Genomic DNA, 26,986 nt, shown 5'->3' on the forward strand with positions numbered 1-26,986 from the left:
TACGTGTCATGGACTCCGACCACAATGAGTCGGAAGTGAAACACTTGGGCCCGGACTTGGCTACACCATGGCTACACGTAAAGCCCGAGACAAGCAGCTGTAAAAGCGTGTGTGTGAGCATCCTTGTTTTACCTGTTTTATTTTTCTTTATCTTCACATTCTAAATAAATAATTTGACGGATTCAATGAAGTTAGATTTGTTATACATGATCAGGGGTTGAAGAATACGGTGGTCCGAGGTCCGGGACTCATAAATTACTTTGACGGACCTCCGAATTAAAAGCACTAATAGTCCGTCGGACCATTGATTTTATAGATAAAAAATAATAAAGGTGTCTGCATATAACAATTTAATCTAAAAACAGTCCTGATATTCGTAGTCTCAAAACTGAGTTTATTACGTGGAACGTAGTGACGTCCACCGTTTTCTTACGCAGACTGTAATTGGTCAATAATATAGCGCGCGGAAACATCAATGATGTCGGCCTACTTTGTGCGTGACAGCATACAATGAATCTTGCACGCGCAAACATTATTTGTGTACAGCAGCCATGAGTAACAGTTTGTTTGATTTTGGGTTTAGTCAAACTAAAAAATCTAAAGGGAGTGATAACCATGAGACAGAAGAAGTTCCGTCTAAGAAACAGAAGTACAATGTGACATCAAGTCATAGTGAACCAGAGAAACTCGCGAACTTGACGAAGGACAAGAAATATGATCGTGAGAAACGTGTTCGGACTTTCAAGTCACATTGGACAACTGAATTTCCTTGGGTACGCTATGATGAAGTTACGGATACTATGTTCTGTGAATATTGCTGAAACTATCCGCTGTCATCTGATAAGTCAAGTGCCTTAGTGAAAGGAACGACTAATTTGAAACTTGATCCGCTACGATCTCACGATGTCACCAACAAACACTTGTCAAGTAGCCGACAGTTCTTGAGAGATAAAGATGGCCGAGCAGCAACGCCAGTGTCACAGGAAAATGTATTTGAAACTCGTATCGTCAAATCCTTCACGCGAATGGGTAAAGAAAACCAAGACCGAATGAGATATTTATTCAACACCGCATATGCGGTCGCCAAAGCAGGAAAGCCTTTTTCTGACTTCCAGTTTATTTGTGTTATTCAAAAGAAAAATGGATTAAAGCTCGGAGAAAATTATGTTAATAAGTCATGGCTGTACGGAATTTATGGAACACATTGCTTCAACATTAAGAAAGGACATTTCCAAAGAAATCAAGACAGTGAATTTTATCAGTGTTCTTGGCGACTGTAGTACCGACAAATCAATTATTGAACAGGAAATTACCTATGTACGCTATGTTGGGCCACGTACCAAGTTACCTGTCACCCGCGAGGTTGCGATTACATCGGTAGAAAATGCCACATCACAGGGGGTTTTTGATGCCTTGACGAATGGATTATCAAGTGTTGATTTAAATTTGGACGATCTCAACCCTGATAGGGAGAAAAAACCATCTCTTATATCATCAAACTTTGATGGTGCCTCCGTGAATATGGGAAAGAAGACGGGTGTCGTCACGAAAATAAAAGACGTTGTCCCGTCATCTATTGGTATTCATTGTGTGGCGCACAAGTTGGAATTGGCGATTTTGGACGCTTGTAAAACTGTGAAACAAATATCAGACTTCGAGGCCACGTTAAAGGGGATATTTCATTTTTACCACTATTCTCCGAAACGTCGACGTGAACTTAAGGAGATTGCCAATATATTTGAGACGGACTTAGCACATTTCTCGTCAGTCAAACAAGTTCGCTGGTTGGCAAGCAAAGAACGCGCAGTGAAGTCATTAGCGGTAAATATTGTAACAGTTGTAAAACACTTAGAACACAATTATACTGCTGGTAATCGAGCCGATGATGCAAACCGCGCAATGGGTTATTTAAAAGCGATTAGATCGTCATCTTTCCTGAAGATGCTCTATTTTTTGTTAGATTTTCTTCCAATTATTGCAAATTTGTCAAGGGTATTTCAGCAAGACACGTTGTTGGTTATTGAACTTCCTGATAAAATTGAGCAAACTATTATGAAGTTAAATGCTTTGAAAACTGTTCCTGGTACGAATATGAAACATTTTATTGACTGCTATGAACCAGAAACTCGTAAATTTGGAGATATTGAAATTAAAGGTATTTTATTACCAGCTGAATATAATACACCAGTTTTTGAAAAACTGATTGACAATACCACTAAATATATAAACAACAGATTTATTGAACTTAATGAACCACCATTTAAACAGTTGTTGTGCCTGAACTTTCATCAGTGGCCTATGGATAAACAAGAATTGGCTACATATGGCAATGAAGATATTAATGAACTCATGAACAATACAGTAGTCAAGTCATATTTCAGTGAATCAGAAAGTTTTATTGCAAAACACACAGGTCACAGACACTTTTAGATGTATACTCAATAATCCTACAGAGTGCAAATGATGTTATTAGTGCACCAGTTAAGAAATTATTGGAATATATGTTGACAGTATCACCTAGTACTAGTGCTTGTGAAAAAGGTTTTTCTAAAGTGAATGTTATAAAAACTGAACTCAGAACTAGACTAAATCATAACAATTTTCAGAACCAATTATTTGTTATGTCTGAAGGACCAGATTTAGCTGATTATAATCCTGACCCAGCAATTGTTGAATGGTTGTTATCTTCATCAACTTCAAGGCATATATCAGGACATAAGTTGCCTCAACCTAAAACTGATGAACATGTTCCATTACCTGAGATTGTATCAGAAAAGTAACTTACTCATGTACATGCATATGTATTAAAAATGAAATATGCTTTTAGAAAATAAAAAAAAATAATGTTAAAACATCAATTCAGGACCAGTGAAATTATTACACGGACTAGTGACAATTTTCTTATCACTAGTCCTGGACCAGTGGAAAAATTCCATATTCTTCAACCCTATTATGATATAGAAAGTGAACTGAATGTTAGCATGGAGGTAGAAAAGAGACTACCTCCATGATGTTAGATACCGGCAGTAGTCCCCGCCAGCAGTTGTTCCGGTACTATGTATTACGCATTGAAGATGGAAAAAGAATCATCACACTAATTTTGTCAACAGTTTTGGGAACTAAAAAACGGAAAACACGATTTAGATCGTCATCTTTCCTGAAGATGCTCTATTTTTTGTTAGATTTTCTTCCAATTATTGCAAATTTGTCAAGGGTATTTCAGCAAGACACGTTGTTGGTTATTGAACTTCCTGATAAAATTGAGCAAACTATTATGAAGTTAAATGCTTTGAAAACTGTTCCTGGTACGAATATGAAACATTTTATTGACTGCTATGAACCAGAAACTCGTAAATTTGGAGATATTGAAATTAAAGGTATTTTATTACCAGCTGAATATAATACACCAGTTTTTGAAAAACTGATTGACAATACCACTAAATATATAAACAACAGATTTATTGAACTTAATGAACCACCATTTAAACAGTTGTTGTGCCTGAACTTTCATCAGTGGCCTATGGATAAACAAGAATTGGCTACATATGGCAATGAAGATATTAATGAACTCATGAACAATACAGTAGTCAAGTCATATTTCAGTGAATCAGAAAGTTTTATTGCAAAACACACAGGTCACAGACACTTTTAGATGTATACTCAATAATCCTACAGAGTGCAAATGATGTTATTAGTGCACCAGTTAAGAAATTATTGGAATATATGTTGACAGTATCACCTAGTACTAGTGCTTGTGAAAAAGGTTTTTCTAAAGTGAATGTTATAAAAACTGAACTCAGAACTAGACTAAATCATAACAATTTTCAGAACCAATTATTTGTTATGTCTGAAGGACCAGATTTAGCTGATTATAATCCTGACCCAGCAATTGTTGAATGGTTGTTATCTTCATCAACTTCAAGGCATATATCAGGACATAAGTTGCCTCAACCTAAAACTGATGAACATGTTCCATTACCTGAGATTGTATCAGAAAAGTAACTTACTCATGTACATGCATATGTATTAAAAATGAAATATGCTTTTAGAAAATAAAAAAAAATAATGTTAAAACATCAATTCAGGACCAGTGAAATTATTACACGGACTAGTGACAATTTTCTTATCACTAGTCCTGGACCAGTGGAAAAATTCCATATTCTTCAACCCTATTATGATATAGAAAGTGAACTGAATGTTAGCATGGAGGTAGAAAAGAGACTACCTCCATGATGTTAGATACCGGCAGTAGTCCCCGCCAGCAGTTGTTCCGGTACTATGTATTACGCATTGAAGATGGAAAAAGAATCATCACACTAATTTTGTCAACAGTTTTGGGAACTAAAAAACGGAAAACACGATTTATGGCGAACAGGTTATTTTACAAATCAACAAAATAATAACGGAGCAAACAAACTGAAAATTCACCGCCCGTCGACAGACAACTTTAAACCTAAGCGATCGCATCTCCCGATTCAGTTCAGCACTCGCTGTGACTTATATCCCCTTCATTGCCATTCAAATCAGATAATACAGATCTTCGTCGAGACATCTGGGTAAAAACATCCCAAACCCGTCATATGTATTTTTATTTAAATTCCTATGATTAGTAAATGGTAATGGCAACCAGCATAACCATTTTTATTGTAAAAGTGTGGGTATTTTGATATCGGTATGTACCCACAAGCTATCGGTCGGTGATGCTGATGGTAGGTATGTGTCAAGAACCATGGAGCTCCATGCAAGAACGTACCCAGTACGTATCGACAACAATGGGAAAAAACATGGCGGCCACGGCCGTAGGTGTCAAGAACGTACCGACAACAATGCCGTTATATAATTTGGGTAAAAACACCCGAAACCCGTCATATATATTTTTTATTTATTTAAATTGCTATGATTAGTAAATGGTTATGGCAATCAGCATAACCATTTTTTATTGTACAATAGTTGATATTTAGTTATCGGTATGTGCCCACAAGCTATCGGTCTTTTTTTAGCTCCATGGTCATGCCGATGGTCGGTATGTGTCAAGAACAAAGCCAACAATGGGGAAAACATGGCGGCCTTATCGGTAGGCCAAAAAAGGCCTGTTTTCTCGTCAATCCTGACCTGTACAGTTGAATTGAACATAATTGTAACTATTTCAATCTGTACACTTTAATATAACCAGAGAAAATAGACGATAAGCCAACATATACATCTTGCTAGAAGGTTACAAACTCGTGAGTATTCGGGTATCATGAATAGTTCAAGACTGAAAGTGGTCAACAATAACACGTAAAATCATCGGTCGATTTTCTTAACCACTCTACACTTTAACGAAATCACTCACCTTACCTTCAGACGTATAATAGAAGTTTCTTTAAAATTGTTGAACGAGACGATAATAAAAGATCAGATCGCAGACAAGTCGTGACGGTGACAACGTAGAGTTGAAAGTGTACAGTGATGCTGATGACGTCACTATGAAACGCATCGCCTGGTTGATTGAGATATTAACACCTTTAGACAATAGCATTTCTTAACCGGGTGTTGAGGGACGGTGGTATATCCTACAACATTTGTCAAGGGACAATTTCGAAAAGTATAAGTTCAGAAAGGCTGAAATATATCGTTATTATGCGCAAATTCTTTAAATGACATAAAAAAATTAGGGAGAATGTGTGTACCTGCACAGGATACTGGCAGTGTGATTTAAAAAAAAAACAGATTCGGAACAGTTGCTGAAATTCACAGTAATGACCGATGCAGCAAGCCGGCGGACATGTTGAGATTAGAAGCCGAGAATAAAAATTGTCTCACTTACTTATTTAGTGGTACACACGATTTGTGCGTTTACAGATTTCCAAATAAGGATTAATCTGTATTCATGTAATGTGCGAAAAGTAATGAGGTAAGTGGCATATTAAAAATGGGAATTATGGAAGAGATTGATTCTCTAACTCTGCCCTGGTGTATTGGTGGGCAAACGAGATGGAACAAAGATTCTGTGTTGGTTATTATAAATTGAATAAAGCAATTACATTTGACACAGCCTGAGAGCCCCCCCCCCCTAACTGAAGATATATATGTTAAGCTGCACAAAGATATGCATTGCTCTAAAATTGACCTATCAAAGGGTCAATGTATTTCAAGGTAGATGAGAACTCAAAGGCCTTTGCAACGATGTCTACGTGAATAGCGCTCACACAAATGAGTGTTCACACAAACCTGACCGCCGACCACGGCTTGAACTTCACATAATTGAATGAATATGTCATATGGGCGTTGTCAGGATTCTCGCGGGTGACGCTTGTATTGAAACAATATAAAGCGTATCTTCACATTGCTATCAACAAGCGTGGTCTTTAAAACAATATCCGTATCGCTTTTAGCAAGTTTGTGATATATGGGCAGCTGACAGTGTATGGCACCACGTGTATTAATATAATTCGTAAAACATTATCACCTGCGACAAATCAGCGTATAGAGCATTTCACCACAATTGTATTTTTTATTCAATGTATTTTTATTCAATGTATTTTATTCAATGTATTTTTATTCAAAGTATTTTTTATTCAATGTATTTTTATTCAATGTATTTTTATTCAATGCATTTTTTATTCAATGTATTTTTTATTCAATGTATTTTTATTCAATGTATTTTTATTCAATGTATTTTTATTCAATGTATTTTTATTCAATGTATTTTTATTCAATGCATTTTTTATTCAATGTATTTTTATTCAATGTATTTTTATTCAATGCATTTTTTATTCAATGTATTTTTTATTCAATGTATTTTTATTCAATGTATTTTTATTCAATGCATTTTTATTCAATGTATTTCGAAAAGCTTATGTGAATTGAATCACTGTCCTATCATAAAAGTATTTTGAGTCATGTGATCTATCAATTTGGATCACGTGACACACTCAGACACACACTCATATTCCTGAGTTCATTTGTTTTGCTCTCTGGGCTTGGCAGCTTGTCCAACGCCCAGGGATAACCATTGTACTCTATGCACTCTATTATGTCCCTGACAAATGAATGAATTAATAATTGACAACCCTGGATTCGAGCGACAGATCCTATTCTGGGCAGTGAAAAAGAAAGTCACTGATTATGAAAGAGATTGATTTTAAGTTAAATCTATTAAAATGTGAAAGTCGAAATGAAAATAGTCGTTGCGTTTTTTTGTGGCCATTTGGCCATTTTATGTGCCGCAACTGATTTTTTTTTCTATAACACATTTCGCACTTCACTTCGTTACATCGTAGACCTTCTCTTTCTAAGATATATTGATAAATACACCTTAATAGAACGAGTGAAATCCCTTTTTTGCTGTTTTGCTGTCACAGTGTGTGTATCGTATAATAATTTGCCGCAAGCTGTCATGGATAGTCCTCAATGACAATCTTGACAGTAAATATTAAGAGGAACAACTCAAAGTTTAAAAGTCAGTGGTCGTACGAATTTCGTGTAAATAAATAACGTATTTATACTCGTATAGTTTACCCCCTACATGCATCAAGTGGCCCATTGATATAAGTATTAAAAAAGTCTTACTTTCGAAAGTTCGTATTCTTGACCGTGACTGTTCCTGAACGTACGATGCGGTACTTGACTGAACTTGACTGGCTAAAATCTATGAGAGACACCAATGTGGCGTAGCAGACACGTCACGAGTGTTAGGAGTTCAAAGGGTCCTTGCGTTCAAAAGGGTCCCATGTCCCAATGAACAGAAGCTTAGGTGGTACTGCTTAGGTACTGTCTGATAGCATATTTAATTCATGTTTCTGCCTGCTCACCACAAATGCAGGCGTTTTACACATAAACTTCACTTTCTGAGGTTGTCTAAAAGGAAGATAAATGAAATTTGAAGACATTTGAAAAGAAATATGAATACTTATACAAAATCTGTTAATGTTAAATATGTAAATTAGACAATTTCCATATTCATTCTTTAGTAAATTGGGATTATCTCATGAAAACTCAACGGATTTGAACCAAATTTGATACGGGTGCTCATTGATGTTATTTGCAGGCAATATTACTATTGGGTAATTTACATATGTAAATTAGCCAATTTGCATTTTTTCACTAAGTTTGGATTCATTCATCAACACTCAACAGATTTGAACTAAATTTGGTAGGGATATACATTGACATCATTTCTATGGCCCCTACTTTTAGAGATAATTTGCATATGTAAATTGCCTCATTTGCACATTACTAAATATGGATTATCTCAACAACTCGACAGATTTGGACGAAATATGATAGGCACATACATTGATGCAGTCTGCATCCATATTACTAGTGGTAATTATCTGAATATGCAAATTAGAATACTAATGATTGTTTATTTTCATGAAAAATGGTGAATGATAAATGTTTCCCCCATTTTCTAGAGATAAACTATGCATGAAAAACATATCTGAACATTTTATTTTAAGTATATCAATGAGATAACTAGAACAATCTTGAGTTTTGACATATCTGGTACAACTGTAATTTTTTGAGCTTCAGTACAAGATTTTTATTCCTGGTCTCAATACCCTTTCTAAGATTTGCTAAACTTGCGATATTACGAGGTTTTAGAACTTCGTTGAAAAATAAGAATTTCAATGTAAACTTATTTATGACTAATATTAGTAGACATTTATTGAAATCTTCTATTACATAAATGTAAGATATTACCAATATACTTTTGAATGTAAATAGGATACTTTTGAACTTACATTTATTTATAATTAATATTAGTAGACATTTATTGAAATCTTCTAATACATAACATTACGATATTACGAGTATACTTTTGAAAGTAAATAGGATACTTTTGAACTTCCATTTATTTATAATTAATATTAGTAGACATTTATTGACATCTTCAATTACCTAACTAAGATATTACGAGTATACTTTTGAATGTAAATAGGATACTTTTGAACTTCCATTTATTTATAATTAATATTAGTAGACAATTATTGAAATCTTCTAATACATAACATTACGATATTACGAGTATACTTTTGAACGTAAATAGGATACTTTTTAACTTCCATTTATTTATAATTAATATTAGTAGACATTTATTGAAATCTTCTATTACATAACATTACGATATTACGAGTACACTTTTGAACGTAAATAGGATACTTTTAAAGTTCCATTTATTTATAATTAATATTAGTAGACATTTATTGAAATCTTCTAATGCATAACATTACGATATTATGAGTATACTTTTGAACTTCCATTTATTTATAATTAATATTAGTAGACATTTATTGAAATCTTCTATTACACAACTGTAAGATATTACGAGTATACTTTTGAATGTAAATAGGATACTTTTGTATTTCCATTTATTTATAATTAATATTAGTAGACATTTATTGAAATCTTCTCTTACCTAACTAAGATATTACGAGTATACTTTTGAATGTAAATAGATACTTTTGAACTTCCATTTATTTATAATTAATATTAGTAGACAATTATTGAAATCTTCTAATACATAACATTACGATATTACGAGTATACTTTTGAACGTAAATAGGATACTTGAGAACTTCCATTTATTTATAATTAATATTAGTAGACAATTATTGAAATCTTCTAATACATAACATTACGATATTACGAGTATACTTTTGAACGTAAATAGGATACTTGTGAACTTCCATTTATTTATAATTAATATTAGTAGACATTTATTGAAATCTTCTAATACATAACATTACGATATTACGAGTATGCTTTTGAACGTAAATAGGATACTTTTGAACTTCCATTTATTTATAATTAATATTAGTAGACATTTATTGAAATCTTCTCTTACCTAACTAAGATATTACGAGTATACTTTTGAATGTAAATAGGATACTTTTGAACTTCCATTTATTTATAATTAATATTAGTAGACAATTATTGAAATCTTCTAAAACATAACATTACGATATTACGAGTATACTTTTGAACGTAAATAGGATACTTTTGAACTTCCATTTATTTATAATTAATATTAGTAGACATTTATTGAAATCTTCTAATACATAACATTACGATATTACGAGCATGCTTTTGAACGTAAATGGGATACTTTTGAACTTCCATTTATTTATAAATAATATTAGTAGACATTCATTGAAATCTTCTAATACATAACATTACGATATTACGAGTATACTTTTGAACGTAAATAGGATACTTTTGAACTTCCATTTATTTATAATTAATATTAGTAGACATTTATTGAAATCTTCTATTACCTAACTAAGATATTACGAGTATACTTTTGAATGTAAATAGGATACTTTTGTATTTCCATTTATTTATAATTAATATTAGTAGACATTTATTGAAATCTTCTCTTACCTAACTAAGATATTACGAGTATACTTTTGAATGTAAATAGATACTTTTGAACTTCCATTTATTTATAATTAATATTAGTAGACAATTATTGAAATCTTCTAATACATAACATTACGATATTACGAGTATACTTTTGAACGTAAATAGGATACTTGAGAACTTCCATTTATTTATAATTAATATTAGTAGACAATTATTGAAATCTTCTAATACATAACATTACGATATTACGAGTATACTTTTGAACGTAAATAGGATACTTGTGAACTTCCATTTATTTATAATTAATATTAGTAGACATTTATTGAAATCTTCTAATACATAACATTACGATATTACGAGTATGCTTTTGAACGTAAATAGGATACTTTTGAACTTCCATTTATTTATAATTAATATTAGTAGACATTTATTGAAATCTTCTCTTACCTAACTAAGATATTACGAGTATACTTTTGAATGTAAATAGGATACTTTTGAACTTCCATTTATTTATAATTAATATTAGTAGACAATTATTGAAATCTTCTAAAACATAACATTACGATATTACGAGTATACTTTTGAACGTAAATAGGATACTTGTGAACTTCCATTTATTTATAATTAATCTTAGTAGACAATTATTGAAATCTTCTAATACATAACATTACGATATTACGAGTATACTTTTGAACGTAATTAGGATACTTGTGAACGTCCATTTATTTATAATTAATATTAGTAGACATTTATTGAAATCTTCTAATACATAACATTACGATATTACGAGCATGCTTTTGAACGTAAATGGGATACTTTTGAACTTCCATTTATTTATAAATAATATTAGTAGACATTCATTGAAATCTTCTAATACATAACATTACGATATTACGAGTATACTTTTGAACGTAAATAGGATACTTTTGAACTTCCATTTATTTATAATTAATATCAGTAGACATTTATTGAAATCTTCTATTACACAACTGTAAGATATTACGAGTATACTTTTGAATGTAAATAGGATACTTTTGAACTTCCATTTATTTATAATTAATATTAGTAGACATTTATTGAGGGCACTTTTGAACATCATGTTTTATAAATTATTGAACTATTCGTGAAGCAGACGGGGAAACAAAACAAACACCTAAAATGTATCATTTGAGAAAATCATTTATTCAAGTTAATATTAAACACACATTTGTAAAACAAAACAATAATATCAGGTTGCATGTATGCAAGGTTCAGGAGGGTCAGTATCTGACAAATTTCCACCAATCCGGTCTTCATTGCAACTCCTTAGTTAGTTGGTATACTGCATTTATCCTGTGAATAAAAAGAAATGTACAATAAACTTTAATTTATACCGTACCGAAATATACTCCAACATTTTATTTTGTGCCAGCTTTCTTGAGAAGTAAATATATAATATAAAACATGCAATATATATGTTCCTAATGCAGATGTCAGAATAGCTTGTTGACATACGATTACTGCATATCTACTACTTAAATATTAAGATTAGTTATCAAGGTACAATTGGAATAAGAATTTATTCATACAAAAAAGTTATAAGTTAAAGTGAATTAATTATGCACAGATTGACACCAACAACTAGTTAAATCTTATATAAGTGCCTTAAATTATCTGTGATTTCATCCGGTTATTAGAAATATATTTTTCAGTGTTCTGGGTTGTATGTGACGATTTTGTTTTGAGATATTAGCACCAGAAGAATTCATTATAATGCAAATTTTCCTGATTAAATATGCACAGATTTGTAACAAAACCTTTCGTTTGTCCCATACTATCCGATTGGCGAGTTTTGTCTGAATATGATCACTGGTTCTAGATTTATATTTATATTTATTTATTTCACCAGTATACAAACAAAATATTTACATGTTCATGTACGGGACAAAATTGTATAATACTGGTGGGGACCAAGGAAATAATCCATTTGGACTAGTCTAGTCCATGGCCCTTAATATTAAATAAAACAAGCAGCCTCTCGGCTGTTAGCAATGCACATTTCAATTAAAGAACAGAAGATATATTGGAAAATGAACAATATGCATAGTATCATTGCAATGGGACTTGCTGTTTTAAACAAGAATTCAAAAATATCATTTTTCACCATAAATGATTGTGGTTTTTAACAAGAAGAAATATCACTTTTTACCAAAAATGACAAAAATATTCACCAAAATTAGAAAATTAAAGATATCATCATGAAATGAACAAATTTGAGAGTGGTGCACATGTAGTTACCTATATATGTAGTATCAAAGCAATTGGACTTGTGGTTTTTAAACAGAAGTTGAAAATATCACTTTTTACCAAAAATTACAAAAATATTCACCAAAATTAGAAAATTAAAGATATCATCATGAAATGAACAAATTTGACAGTGGTCCACATGTAGTACCTATATATGTAGTATCAAAGAAATTGGACTTGCGGTTTTTAACAAGAAGTCAAAAATATCACTTTTTACCAAAAATGACAAAAATATTCACCAAAATTAGAGAATTGAAGATATGATCATGAAATGAACAAATCTGAGAGAGGTATGCCCAAGGTACATATACACCAAGTATCAAAATACGCGTGGAAAATACATTATTTACGTGAAATCCGAACACGCGCTGCGGGACGACCACCTTCCTTTAATTTAAAGTGCAAGTTGTCAATTCTAAATAATACTGCAATGTATTGTAAACCAAACGTGCGTAAGTCATGTGCTTATGATAACATGTGGCCTATTGTTCTTGATATTCGTTAGTTCATTACAGACAATCCAGCTGTATTCATCCAAACCGTCAGCTGAGGCTCAGACAACCAATCCAACAGACTGACAACGCGGCGTTTTCTATCGAAGTAATGCGTGCCACGTTTGTTTACGATATCATTTCTTATCTAGTGGAACAACGAGATTAGTCATTAGATCTCACAAAAATAAATAAATAAACAAACAGTAAAACTGAAAAAAAATATCAAGATAATAACTTCAACATTCTCGCAACTTTTAATAAGGAGATTTTTAGATAGTATCTTTAGGGTATAGTGAAAGGGCTTTTGCATTTTTCATTACCTCAAGAAAAATATCATCTGGTAAATTAGACTTGAGATCACAGTCCTCCAAAAGTCTTTTCCTTTTAGCTTTAAAGAAAGGACATTTAAGGATAAGATGCTTCTCATCATCAAGAGAGTTTATGTTACATCTGTTACATGTTCAGTCATCTAACAAAATGTTTGGTTTGTTCATTCTCCCTGATTCAATCTCTAGTTCGTGGTCACTGAGTTTAAATTTACTTAACATTTTTCGAAGGTTGAAATTATTTATATTTTTCAGATAATTTTCAAAACTCAAGATTTAATGTCCCCAATTTATTCCTTTCACTTACTATTTGCTTTTGTAAATTGATTTTTCCAAGACAATATATAATCATTTGTCAGGTTTAATCTAATTACTTTTGACAATTTATTACTGTTACTCACACTAAATTTTCTTCAATTTTGCTGAAATCATGTTCCCCTAAGCAGCCATACGGATTTTGTTGCCAGACAAAGTGCTCAGTCTATATCAGTATTTAATTTGTGAAATTGAGGCCTTTAATAATAACGCGATATCTATTCATATTTCAACCAATTATAAACACAATTAGGTTGTCGCGTGAGCTACGAGTCAGGTCACTTTAAAGATGGCGATGTAAACACGGTTGTTGGATACGTTCGAGATATCTACACAGCTGGACATACCGTGTGTGGGACAGATGTACGTGTTCAAACAATGCACTAGCTGTGGACCGGATGTTAAAACCCAGCACGACGTAATCGGTAATGAGACAAATATACTCCTTTGAAAGAAGGGCGCCCTCACGTGCGATTCCCGGTAGTAGAAGAGGCGAGAGGACACCATTGTTCTTCCCTATTCCATGGTCGCTTCGATGTATTTACTTGGTAAATAGTCCCTTATTCCGGTGACATGAATAATTAGCATTCAGGTCAGCTCGGAAGCAGTCAGAGTTTTACGGTGATTAATTGACACCACAATCACACAACATAACCAAATAGGAGATTTTTGGATATTCTACCCCAATAACAAGTATCCATCATTTTACCAGGGACTAACATTATATTTCACACACATACACAACTTATTCAAAAATCAGTTTGTCATGAATAGACTAGAAACAAAATGGCAAAACTATTACGTAAAAATCACGTTTTTTTTCAACATCGCAAAGCATATGTAATCCACTGAGCTTATCTGGAGGTGTCTGGTAAAAAGCCAACTTAGACCTTTCAAATACTTCAAGAGACAACGGGATGTGTTTTTATCAGTTTTCAAACGGAAACAATTTACTACAGGAACGGAGCAGTCCATCATCTGCTCGCACTGGAAAACAGCTAACATGTATTTTGTTTCCGGTGGCAGGACTTGCCAATGACCTATTACGTCACGTGCACGCTTATACACTACTGCCTTTTTTCCATCCGCAGACCAAGTTGCAATCTGATTAAAATAAGATCTTGGTAGGCATTCACCATCACGCGACAGGCCAAGTAACCAAATTCAAAACAAGCAATCATAACTGTTGTCGGGGTTTCTACCGAGTTTGGGGAACTCAGCAATAGTAGATTAGCTCAATAAGTTGGTATGCTGGAGGTACGTACAGGCATCGTTACCGGGCGGTAAGGGTATATGTATTGAAGAGATACGAATAGTCCAGTATTCAACGCTTAGTAGATTGATTCTCAATGTACAGTAGATCCGATCCACGACTGACATGATGCTGTTTGTTAGTCCACAATGTGACGAGAGTTCAGGTAAAGGAGTGAATCAATGGCGAAGGAGATCCGTCCGACTTGAGATCTCTCCGTTCCTGTCACCAAGCACGAGCTGTGGAATCTCCCCACTCAGTATCCAAGGGTGTTCCAGTGTTCTCCCCAAGATGTAAACAGCGTGGCGGTCCCGCCACAGTGCTTCGATTTGCCGCCATGCCGGTCTAACACCGCCACGGTGATCAGCAAGACCGCCACAGTGCTTTTTTCATTGGGGATCTCGTCATGCTGGTCGGCCCGACCGGCACTCAAAGTTAGCGACCTCCACGGAAACGCGTCCGACTATTGTCATATTGTTATTATATTTACGTACCGACCGACAAGCATCCTGCCAGTCGTGGATAATAATTTGTAAACAATAGACATAGTCGTGCGATGTGGTAGCGGCTTTAAACAATACAAATCAATTTTGTAAAATTAGCACCTCTTTGTTTGTAAGTAAATATTTTCTGACGATAGATGCAGTCTTTAGATTGATAGCTAAAATTCATTCAAAATCAATTCCACCCCGATGTAACATGGGCAAAGCGGAGTTCACGATCAGTTTACGCTACTCAAGAAAAAAACAACGTGTTTATTGCGTGATTGGGTAAAATACATTTGAATTGTTATCATCGTGAATCATGTAAAAATTCTTCTTTCAAGACTTCTTTTACCTTTCAAAAATTGCTAATCACCTCTTTCGAAAACCATCATGCAGTTTTCATCTGAAATCCATACCAACACATCGTGCTACGACATCGCTTTACTTCCACAATGTAATTTTTATGATCACGATCATTCGGAAAAGTTCGGGTTCTACCGGCATTACCATGCGGCATTCTGATTGGTTAATGGCGTTTTTGACCCACCGGGTCAAAGGACACATGTGGTCAACTAACGCGTCACAGCTATCATGGCGGGTCTGTGTTTTTCACGAAGTGATCGAGTGATCAAAAGTAATTTCTCCCGATAAAACTAGTTCAAATTTTACGTTTTTTTCATATAAAAAAAGAAGTATTTAATGTTTGCATGGCATCATGACTGAGTAAGAGGAATTATTGGTATAACCGGTGTATAACATCGCGAAGTAAGTTATGTCACGTCGTAACTTTGATGATTGTTTGGAAGTGTTATTTGTTCGTTCATTTACTGTAAATGTGAACGTTGTAGAAGCTGATGGTCGGATTAATAACCAGCAATCTGCCAAATAATTACGTGGTCGATTTTTTGAAGGAGAATTTTGTAGTAAATAAGATCATGAAAGTCTTGAACATAATCCTGGCTGGAACGTTTCAGATGAGTTTCATTTAACCTTTTACAATTTATTTGTTTCTTTTTAGTCTGCAGCATTTGCATTTCGAGAATGTTTCATTTTTAAATTCAAACTCTTCTAAGTTGTAAAACTAAATTTTTTTACTCCAAAAAAAAAATATTTGCACTGTGACGGAGCTCATTAATATTACAAAAGTGCCCAAAATAAAAGTGTTTATAACACTGTGTGAAGCAAATAAATATCTGCCACTTTGTTTTTCAAAATATTGTTTATTGTGTGGGTGTAAATGTGCTTTGGTCAATTTCTATTATTATGTAAATGATATGCAAATTATATGCAAATTAGGCCGCCACAGTGGTTTAAATTCCTGGGGAGAACACTGTGTTCTGAAGTATCATCCCTCGTAAACATAAGCTTTTTTCATGGATCGGTCATAGTTCAAACTCATTGTTAGTTCAGTGGCTATTTCGATTGGAGAGTCATAACAATGGCCCCTACTTAGAAGGTAGCAGAATGCAATGAACCATGGAGAAAGACAATCATTTTGCTGTCAGTGGGGTACGTACGCACATGACGTAGATGTTAAGGTCCAAAAATAAAAACACGCAATTTTACATAACGTAGCTATTCAAAAGGAGAGACGTACTAATCCCAAAACACCTTTTAAAAATGTTTGGCCAATGCTCACTTCAAGAAATAAAAGATAAACTACACTTTTTCATGGCCATAATATCTGTCCGTTCGAAAACAAATTTTGACAGTAAAGTTTTTCATTGAAATACAAACCAATCTCAAAAAAATCATACATTTATTTATTGCAAAGCACAGATGAAAATATTATCAAATATGTAGGAGAGTATATACAAAATGAATTCTTAATTAGAAATAGACAATATGATATGTAATCTTATCCACACATGATTTTTAATTTTATTTTATTGTTTTTTTTGTTTCTTTCATTTTCTCGCAATATACTAATAGAAAATAGTGTATTTCTAAAGATGCAATAAATTTATTAGTAGTAGTAGTAGTATCATTATCATCATTGTTATCATTATCATTATTAAATGCATTCCCCACAGCGTGTTATGCATTCGCCATTACATGGTAGGTATACATCACAACGTGATGGGCAGATGATAATCTCATATTACGCAAATATACTCTGTTTACTAATTATGATTGCTAATACCAGCAAGACATTGCCGTAAACCGACTATCGTGTGATCTGATATTAGATATAGGTAATCCAACAGAAACGTTGACACGATATAGCTATCCGGGAAATCAGAATCTAAACTCAAAATGCCTCTTTTATCAGCCAGTGCATTGTGGATAACAGCCAATGCCTTCGGTATTCTCTCAACATCTCTGTACTCAAAGTATGAACTGTATGTCAGAAGATTTTCTGCAACAGAAGATGGAAATTGTTATAATGAAGACAAGAAGAACGCCGTTCTGTGCAGTCAACATTGTATATTGCAAAAAGCCTATCAGATTTCAAAACATTCTCTCCATTGAGACTGAAATCCAGGTCATTCTAATCTCAGACAACTATTATTAGTTATCTGATTAACCCAGTTGTTCCAATTAACCCTCGGTCAGTGTGACAGTGGCTCTTCGGTGCACCATATACATAATACAATTATTTAATAAACAAGTTTAACAATACATGACGTGAAACCATTTTGACCATATAACATTAAACAGATCAAAAATTAACATATCAAAACCCAGGAACCACAATTGCTTGCAGACAATGGCACAAATCAGTACCCAAAACCACATAGTGGCAGTCCGCCACAAATATCAAAGTGGGAGACACACAGTGAACTGCGTTTGAAAACAAGTCATAGGATTATTTTGATGCCGCATAACACATCAGGCAGCTGTCAATAGACTACATTTGAACATGCCAATCATTAACCGTGACTTTCGAAATAGCTTCCTCGGCGTCAAGAAACGAAGGAGAAATAAAGAAACTGATCTCAACTATAGAGGGCCTCAATCACAATACAAGACTGCATTTATAAGAAAATGATTTGATATACATGCATACATATGTAGCCAATATACCCCGAGCATAATACATCCGCGCACTCTCATACCAACCAATTTATATGTACATGATACCGGACGACGTTATTAAATATGTATGTTCACGAATCATAAAGTTTACAAAACATTTGTATCAGAAAATACGTAACTGCAATTAACCATTTTAATTGTATTTGATTATAATCATGAATAATAAATAAAAACATAGAATTCATGCAACCTTGAAACACTGAATATTGTCGTTGTGCGCTATTTTATGCGGGTTTTAATTAAATATGAAAACAATCATTTTCAATATGAAAACGTATATACTCACCATCTTTAGGTGAAAAACGAAAAGTTGAATCGACTGGTCGAAGATTTCTGTCTTTAGTAACGGAAATTACGTTTTCATTAAATCCAGTTGGTAAAACATATTTTGCTACCAGTTTGAGCTCCATAAGTCTCGTCATGGCACTCACGATGGATAAACGAAGGAGATAGTTGTTCTGTAATTCCCATAATCCGTTTGGCATTGGACTACTTCCTCGAATACCGATCTCGTAATGTAAGCTCCATTCCTTGATTAGCTCTGGGTGCTCTTCAACAAAGTCACCATATACAAATAGAGTCAGTGGCACGTCTTTCGCATTAGCTTTCAATGTTTCCACAAGAAGTCTTGCTGCCTTTAGATTCATACCGATCTCAACAACAATCGAGACAAGTGTTTTTCCATTCATCGTAGTATACTTGTTGTTTATTGCGCCAACTGCACCAGGAATATTGTCTTCTCGCTGAGTTAAATGTGGAGAGATATACAAATATGTGGGTTCAGTTGAAACAACTTTATCGGCAGATTGTCAATTATGAAATGAACTGTGCAATACACAATACCTAAATAGTGTCTGCCTGTGACTGTAAACAAAAATTAACATTCATTGGGAACTAAACATTTAGAACAAATGCAACCATAATGATTACCTGTAACTTGTACAAATCATCAAAATCGGAAAACGATTTTTCTTCTCCAGCCCATGTAATTTGCTTTACTCCTATATCTTTTAATTGTTTATATATCTTTTTTCTTGCTTCCAGGTCGAATCCAGTTGGCTGTGAAGCGTGGTATTCTCCGTAAAATCTGAAAATTACAGTGGCAAGACAAACAGCAATTAGAATTAGAACAGTGGCAAACCATGCTAACATAAGTTATTGAATCAATTCACACACAAAAAAAAAACAATTGAGGTTCAGCTACAGCGACATATAATCACTCATTGTTTACAGAAAATATTAATATCATATACATAGAGATGTTTATGGTTATTGTGTGCGAAAATGGTAGGTATTCAAATGGAAACAGCGGATACCCTGTATTAATTTGTTCACACCATATACTATGTATACTATGAGGCGTTATGTTTTGCACAAAAAGTGTAATATGATGTATTGTTTATGACAATTTTTTTTATTCATGATAATTATCGTGCGTGCGCGTGCGTGTTAGAGATTGTAAGACAAAGGACGATGGCTCATTGTATCTATGCATGCTCGCACTGTGCCTCGCAGGAAAAATATATATAGATCAATCAATGTTCCCCCCAAAAGGTTCATAGGTAGACGCTTGTTTGTAAAAAAAAAATGACACGCTATGGCCATCTGACGCATGCGCAGGTGACGACTCCCCAGCTTTAGGTAAAGTGGATTTTCATAGGTACATAATTAAATGTTCAAGTAAATACGTCAACTCAATTGAACTGAGATTCGTATTGTTTTCTTGGGTTACATACCTCAGGGCTTGCAGCCAAGGAGTGTTGTCAGTAATGTATTTGTCAATATGATTCATATTCCCACAATTGTTGTTGTAAACGTGTGTGTTGCATTGGGAAATTTATTTGGGAAATTATTAATTGAATATTGTTGATATATAATAGGTAATATTTTTGTAATCGGTGTCCTAAGTAACGGTTCAAAATAACTAGACCTTCGAGTAATATGCATTAATTTGCACTTACTTATCAATCCACTCAAACGTGTGATCTTTCAACATTTGCTGGAGTATTTCAAATTCCGCGCCTTCAACATCCAATTTAAGAATTACGTAATCTTCTTTTCTTGTGTTCTTCTGAATCCACTGAGATAGGTCAACAGTAGGCACAGTCACACGATGGGATAGTTTTCGATATCCTCCATCTTCTGCATTTTTTTCTTCATCTTTTACGAACAAGGTGCCACCACCCCACTGCATGTCTCTTTTGTTGTTCAGTTTTCCTGGATACCAGGCTCCTTCTAAGTAGGCAGTGAATCCACCTGCAAATTGTGTATTTTTAGTGATTGACAATTTGTTGATTGAGTTAATTCGTTGGATGAGTGGCGAATTACAGGGCGAGTGGCGATTGAGTGCATGTGTGGCAATCGGGTTCACGTGAGACGATCGAGTGAGTGTGAGTATGTACGCGATTGTGCGAACGACTGAGCGAGCGACTGAGTGAGTCGGTGAGTACCACTTACCATTTTTTGCAGCGACACCCAATGGAATATTAACGTTAATACACTTTGAGGTTTATATGCAGCAAAGTATGGTTTTAATCTGTTATCAATTTCGAAGGAATATATTTCATAATCTTTTCCGTTAGGGTATATTTCTCTGAACAGCAGTACCGACGATGCCATATTAGCTCCACAATCGAGAAAGATTTTTCTTTGACGTTTGATTAAATTTTCTCTTTGATGTTCGATTGGAATTTCTCTTTGATGTTCGATTGGAATTTCTCTTTCACTGGAGCTACAAAAATGTAAACAATGTGATAAGTGAAAGACATTCACATTTATAATTACAATTATTTTATCTTAACGATCATAATTCAACTGTGAGCTGGACTAACAGATCTAAAAAAATGATTACATATTGACATTTGCAATAAATATTACCGCACTCCCCATCTGCATTCTGAAGTAGTTTGTTTTTCAAAAGATATCACAATACTTAAGGATTATTACGTGACTATGGTACATATACACATCTGTTCCGTTTATCGAAAAACTAATTGCAAATTTGTATTGAAACATTTTACTGTACAAGTAGACAAGCAGTATATCAAGTACCAATTACCGAGTTTCAATCTAGTTAAGTTAGTTTTATTTAGGATTCATACAAATAAAAGGCTTACAATTATTAATGGGTATGAAACGAAATTTGTTGAAAGTCATCATCGCTGTAACGGGTAAGCATGTACTAAAATTCAGTTGCATTTCAGAGAACCATCGACACTCCATGGTTACACCAGGTAATATGTTACATATTGTAAATTCATTATACCACTTTTATTCACAAAATCAGATACATTTATTTATACAACACTATTGAGAATTAATAAACCTCTCGGATTTGAGGAAGCTGTTAAAGTAAACTTACGAAGTCCATATATGTTTCAATATATAAACTGCCACACAGAGTAACACTAAAGTAAGCACGTTATACGTCTTGGTCCTCTTCATGTTCATTTTCCCAATGTCACTTTTCTATAAATGTAAAATAAAAATTTGGTGAATGCACATAAACATTTTTTCCAGTCAAATCAAAAGTCAGTCACCGTTTTAATGACAATGATAGCATACATATTGGAAATAATAAATTGCAGGAAAAAAGGGGTCGGGTTTCAATTTACTTACATTCAGGTTTTACACATCTTCCAAGAGAAGTGTTGACATATGATTATTATGGTCAATTACACTGTGAGAATTGAACAACTGAATTACTTTTTCCGTACCCATGGGTAGGGCGGAAACATGTATAGTAGACTGGTAGTTTTAGTCAGGGAGATAAATAAGAAATCAGAGCTAAAAAAAACCCACCCAATTCTTCTGTTTTAAACCACTCATTCCTAGGTTTGGTTTAAGATATTTAATATCTGACAGTGCCTACCAGGTCACATGCCACTAATCACCCAATGACCGCTCGTATCCCTCAATTGAAATGCCTTACAAGTTCTTATTACCTCCATGGTGAGACTAACATGTGGTCTTTTGTTTACTACTTTGCGACTGTGTACCTGTGTGTTAATTCTGTGTGTATTTGGATGATCTAATCTTGGTGTTTTTCCAGTGATTTCTCTAGGTGCAATCCAAATACAGTAGGTGTGTCTTTTTTACCTGGGATTTGCAAGAGTTTGAGCTGGCCAACATGTCTAAGTTTATTTCTTTTCATGTGGTTGATTACTGGCATGTTGATTTCCCATTTTTGGGCCACGTTTTTAACTTTGTTTATCATTTTCATATAGCAATCTCTTCATATGTTAACACGGAGTTTCAATTAGTGGTATGAACCCTACCAATGCACAGTATGTGCCACTCATTTCTCGCAACTCGTAACTCGTAACTGAGTTAGGGGGTCAAAAGGCGTTACACATGCGCATAACATCTAGTTAAATCCATTCCGTCTTTGTGATTATGGGGATGTTTTTGTTTTGGAAAATCCGACAAATCTTGGTTATCATGATTTCACCTTCTGATCTGTTGCTTTCATTTATGATGTGATTTTATATCATTTCGAAATTCTGCCAGGATTGGCCACAATATGGGGAGTCTGAGGTAACTTCACCGCGGCTTGGAGATATTCCGAACATTTGCGGGGATACGAAAAAAAAACTAAAGAATTTGACGTAACCCACTTTCACACTGTAAGTATCATGGTAATACAACAGTTCAATTTTCTGGGAGCAGTAAGGAAAAAAAAGTAAAATTCAAAACAACTTTTAATTAAGAACGGTTTGGAACTAAAGTTTGATCGAATCTAACATCCGTTGTCATCCTTGTTACAAATTTAATTTTAATTGGCATTAATGAAATGCAGTAAAACACAAACTTAGAAGTGTCAACAAACCAGAAAAGACCAGAAAAGTTACAAAAATCGCTCTGACTTATTTTTCTAGTGTTTAATTCTACAATTTTCGATGGATACAATTTTAATACCCCTATTTAATTTCTTCACAATACTGATTCAAAGTCTCAATAACGGATTTATTTACTTAGCGATCACGTGATCAACTGGGGTCATTGCGCCTGCTATAACATGGATTTTGTTTATTTGGGGTAAAATCTGGGCTTTCATGAATATATAGGTTGGATTGATTTCGCACGATTCTGATTAAAATTGTACAGCACAAAATTTCCTTTTCCAATCAAAGATTGAGCTAACATTTTACAATCTGTTACTTCCAACTAATTAGATTAATTAAATCTATTAATTTGATTCTCTATTTTCACTCTACTACACCACGGTTAACCGTGTCTATACTAAAGAAACAAAGTTATGAAATACGGCCACCGTCACGGTGAAAGTGTGCGGTAATATCCGTGTGCATTATGCAACCTATATACTCTCAGTTATGGGTCCATCGCTCTTCTTGTGTCGGTTTTTAGTCTTTGTGATGGTATTTTATTTATATCTGAAACATTTGGTGTCCTTCAATTTGTTGTTTTTTAGATATTAGGATTTTATCGACAAAGAAGAGCGTGCGACGCCAAATGGCACGGGAAGTAATAGTCGGTGAAAGTACACTATTTTCTCATATCATATCATATCATAGAAACTATCTCCTATCGATGATATGTTCATTAAAGCGGGAGAGTCGTCACCTGTGCATGCGTCAGATGGCCATAGCGTGTCATTGTTCACAAACAAGCGTCTACCCATGGGCCTTTGCGTTATTAGCGTGTGTTGTTATCGTCGCTTGGGACTCAATTCCCGCGCGTGCGCAGGTGACGACCCTCGCGCTTTAAACTCTCGCCAGAGAGAAAACTGCGACAAAAACGATTAGTGAAAAATAAATAAAACAAATAATATTTTTAAATGAAATGTTATTATAAAAACAAAACTACTAATAATGTTGTCATTCTATAAGTTCATGCATGTCGTGTCTCAGTACACTAACGTGTCCAAACAACCTCAAACGTGTTAGTGAACTACATAAAACTAACAATCATGCCAGGTTTCGACAGCTAAACTAATTATGTGAGTGATGTGTTCTAAACTGAGGAAATATACGACTTGTTCGCAATGCAAAAGATATATGTACGCGAATGAATCGTTGTAAAAGTCATATGCATAGATGTTTTATAGTGTTCTCCCCAGAAATTTGTCATAGAGTCGCTGCTAATTTGCATAATAATTAGCATATAATTAACATAAATTAACATATTGTTTGTCATATGGACAAATAAAACAAAACCAGTTTTTTTCCTTTTTTTCTATTTATTTTATGTACAATCTGTATACAATTATTGCACTGCATGTTTAGTATTGCAAATTTCCTGCAGAAATACTGAGTTTTCTGTTCCTTTGCTTTGCCCAGCAATCAGCAACTTTATAAAACCCTGTTCAGTCCAGGTAAATTAAACATGGGGTTGATTATTCTCATTGCTTGTCTTCCGTTTCTGTTGTTTTCCGGTTAAGTACAACAACTGTTACGAGTCACGATACTTACGCTACTATGTTCGAGCAATAATAGTTTTTCTGGCTGAAATTATCCATCTTTATGTATTTTTTTTTAAATACGAGCTTCTTAGCTCGTTAACACCTCTTTTGTTTCAATGTTTATGGAGACAAGGGTAGGTACAATAGAACGACGCGGCGCTTCCTAACCGTCCTAGTAGAGTGACTGTGGTGTAAGGTTCGTCTTTTCAGCGACAATGGAGTGGAACGCCGTTCCGAAAGGCGAATCCATGATGAATGTATTCACCCCATTCACCCCATTGTCGCTGAAAAAGACGAACAAAACAAGTTTGCATGCCTCGGCCTTGAGTCAATAGGTAATTATCATATCTTTTAAGAATTTAAGAATTTGCAGCTGAGGATCCGAGTGGCAGATTCCTATTCCAGGCGATAACAAAAAAACTGACTGATTATGAAAGGACAGAGATATTTTGAGAAAAACCAAACGTTTTTTGAAAGTTGAAAAGAAAAATAGACTCGGCAACACTAAATTCGTCACTTATTGTGATATGTTCTAATGAGGAGGTTCGTAACGAAATAAAAGATGGTCATTTGGTATCAGGTCGTTTGGACCCCTCGCCCTTTCGAATTCAAGTTGGGAATAGACTGCAATGTTCAATAAACACACTAGCAAACATATACAAAGTTGCATATGCTAAGCTTATTTCGTATTTTTCATGATGCCGATCGAGTGGACGAACGTGAAACTTTAGACCACTGAAACCATGGAGGTAGAAAAGAGAAGGAATGAGGACGCTATTGTTTCCGCTGGTTTCATGATGCTTTGGATTTGTTTACTCAGTACACATTGTGATTAGTTTGCAAACACGCTGTACAATGTCACAGTTAATCGGCTTACGTGTTTCGGCTGTATTCGGAAGCTTCACAAAGATTCTCAACGCACTGCGCATGCCCAAACAAATAACAATAATACAAAATGCAGCGAAAAACGTACGCTGAGTGTACTCAACGCCCGAAATCTATTACAACAAAAGGCGTGATTTTCGACATCTGCACAGTTCTGCACACCAATGAAAAATGACGAGTCAAAACATCTTGTTATAATCTTATCATGTATCTTTAAATTTCACTGCGGAAATTTGCGGGAATTTTTTAATCAATGTCCAAAGTTGGACGACTATTGCGATAAAAAATATCAAAAAGAAGTAAGCACACATCTTGGTAGCGTCCGTATGCAGAATTTCCGGTATCTACAAGTGTGAAATGACCTTTGTGGTCCGATAAAGGTCATTGCGCATGCACAATTCTGGTATTTATGGTTTGCGCATTCAATTATATAGACGATGTTTAAAAGTAATTTATTTTTTTCAGTTCTACTCTCGTTTTCTTGTGTAAATAAGCGGCTATCATCATGTAGATAAAACGACTTCTAAACAAAAACAATAAGTGGCTTAACCAGACTGAAAACAAAGGATGTTTATAAGATTAACATGGGCTTAAATAGCGTCCTTACTCCTTCTCTTTTCTACCTCCATGCTGAAACAAAGCACGTCGGTTCAACATTGAACTTCCAATGATGTGTAAATGCTTTGTTCTATAAAAGACAGTATAGTACAATCGCAAAAAAACATGATATTTGTAACTTCACGTTGTAAAACCTGTCCACGATATGAAATTGACTAGTAATCACGAGCGCTGTATCAGAGAATTGACTCCGTTTTCATACACTCGTATACTACACTCAGAGTAAACTACCGTACAGCCTGTGGTTGTTGCTTTTGATCGGGCAGTATTCATATTCGTAATAAGAGTGGGTTCAAACGTTTGGGGTTGTGACGACAAGGGGTTCAACCGTCGAGGGATCGCCGTAATTCGCGATTCTGTTGCCAAAGTCAGGTATCTTCTAGTTTTATCCTGTAAAATGTTGCAACTTTTGACAAATAAAATGGGTGTAAATGTTGAGGAGTGTGACGTCAAGCGGTTATACCGTTGAGGGGTCGAAACGTCGAGGGGTCCAAACGACTTGTAATCGGTCATTT

The 26,986-nt window shown here is 34.3% G+C and overlaps 1 long non-coding RNA gene and 2 pseudogenes across 1 annotated transcript in view; 1 reads left to right on the forward strand and 2 right to left on the reverse strand.

The window, feature by feature from the left end:
- Positions 1-551: 551 nt before the first annotated feature.
- Positions 552-4,002, forward strand: LOC146745821 (zinc finger protein 862-like; annotated as a pseudogene).
- A 13,629-nt stretch (positions 4,003-17,631) lies between these two features.
- Positions 17,632-21,208, reverse strand: LOC144348759 (uncharacterized; annotated as a pseudogene).
- Positions 21,209-21,256: 48 nt separating this feature from the next.
- LOC146745822 (uncharacterized) overlaps positions 21,257-26,986 on the reverse strand; it is a 6,355-nt gene continuing 625 nt past the window's right edge. The window contains exons 2-3 of the long non-coding RNA XR_014929519.1: positions 21,909-22,015; positions 21,257-21,278 (exon numbers count right to left, since the gene is read on the reverse strand). This is a non-coding gene — a long non-coding RNA (uncharacterized LOC146745822). The remainder of the gene's footprint in view (positions 21,279-21,908; positions 22,016-26,986) is intronic.

This window comes from Saccoglossus kowalevskii, chromosome 5 (genome assembly GCF_978046115.1).
Source record: "Saccoglossus kowalevskii chromosome 5, keSacKowa6.1, whole genome shotgun sequence".
Taxonomy (NCBI): domain Eukaryota; kingdom Metazoa; phylum Hemichordata; class Enteropneusta; family Harrimaniidae; genus Saccoglossus; species Saccoglossus kowalevskii.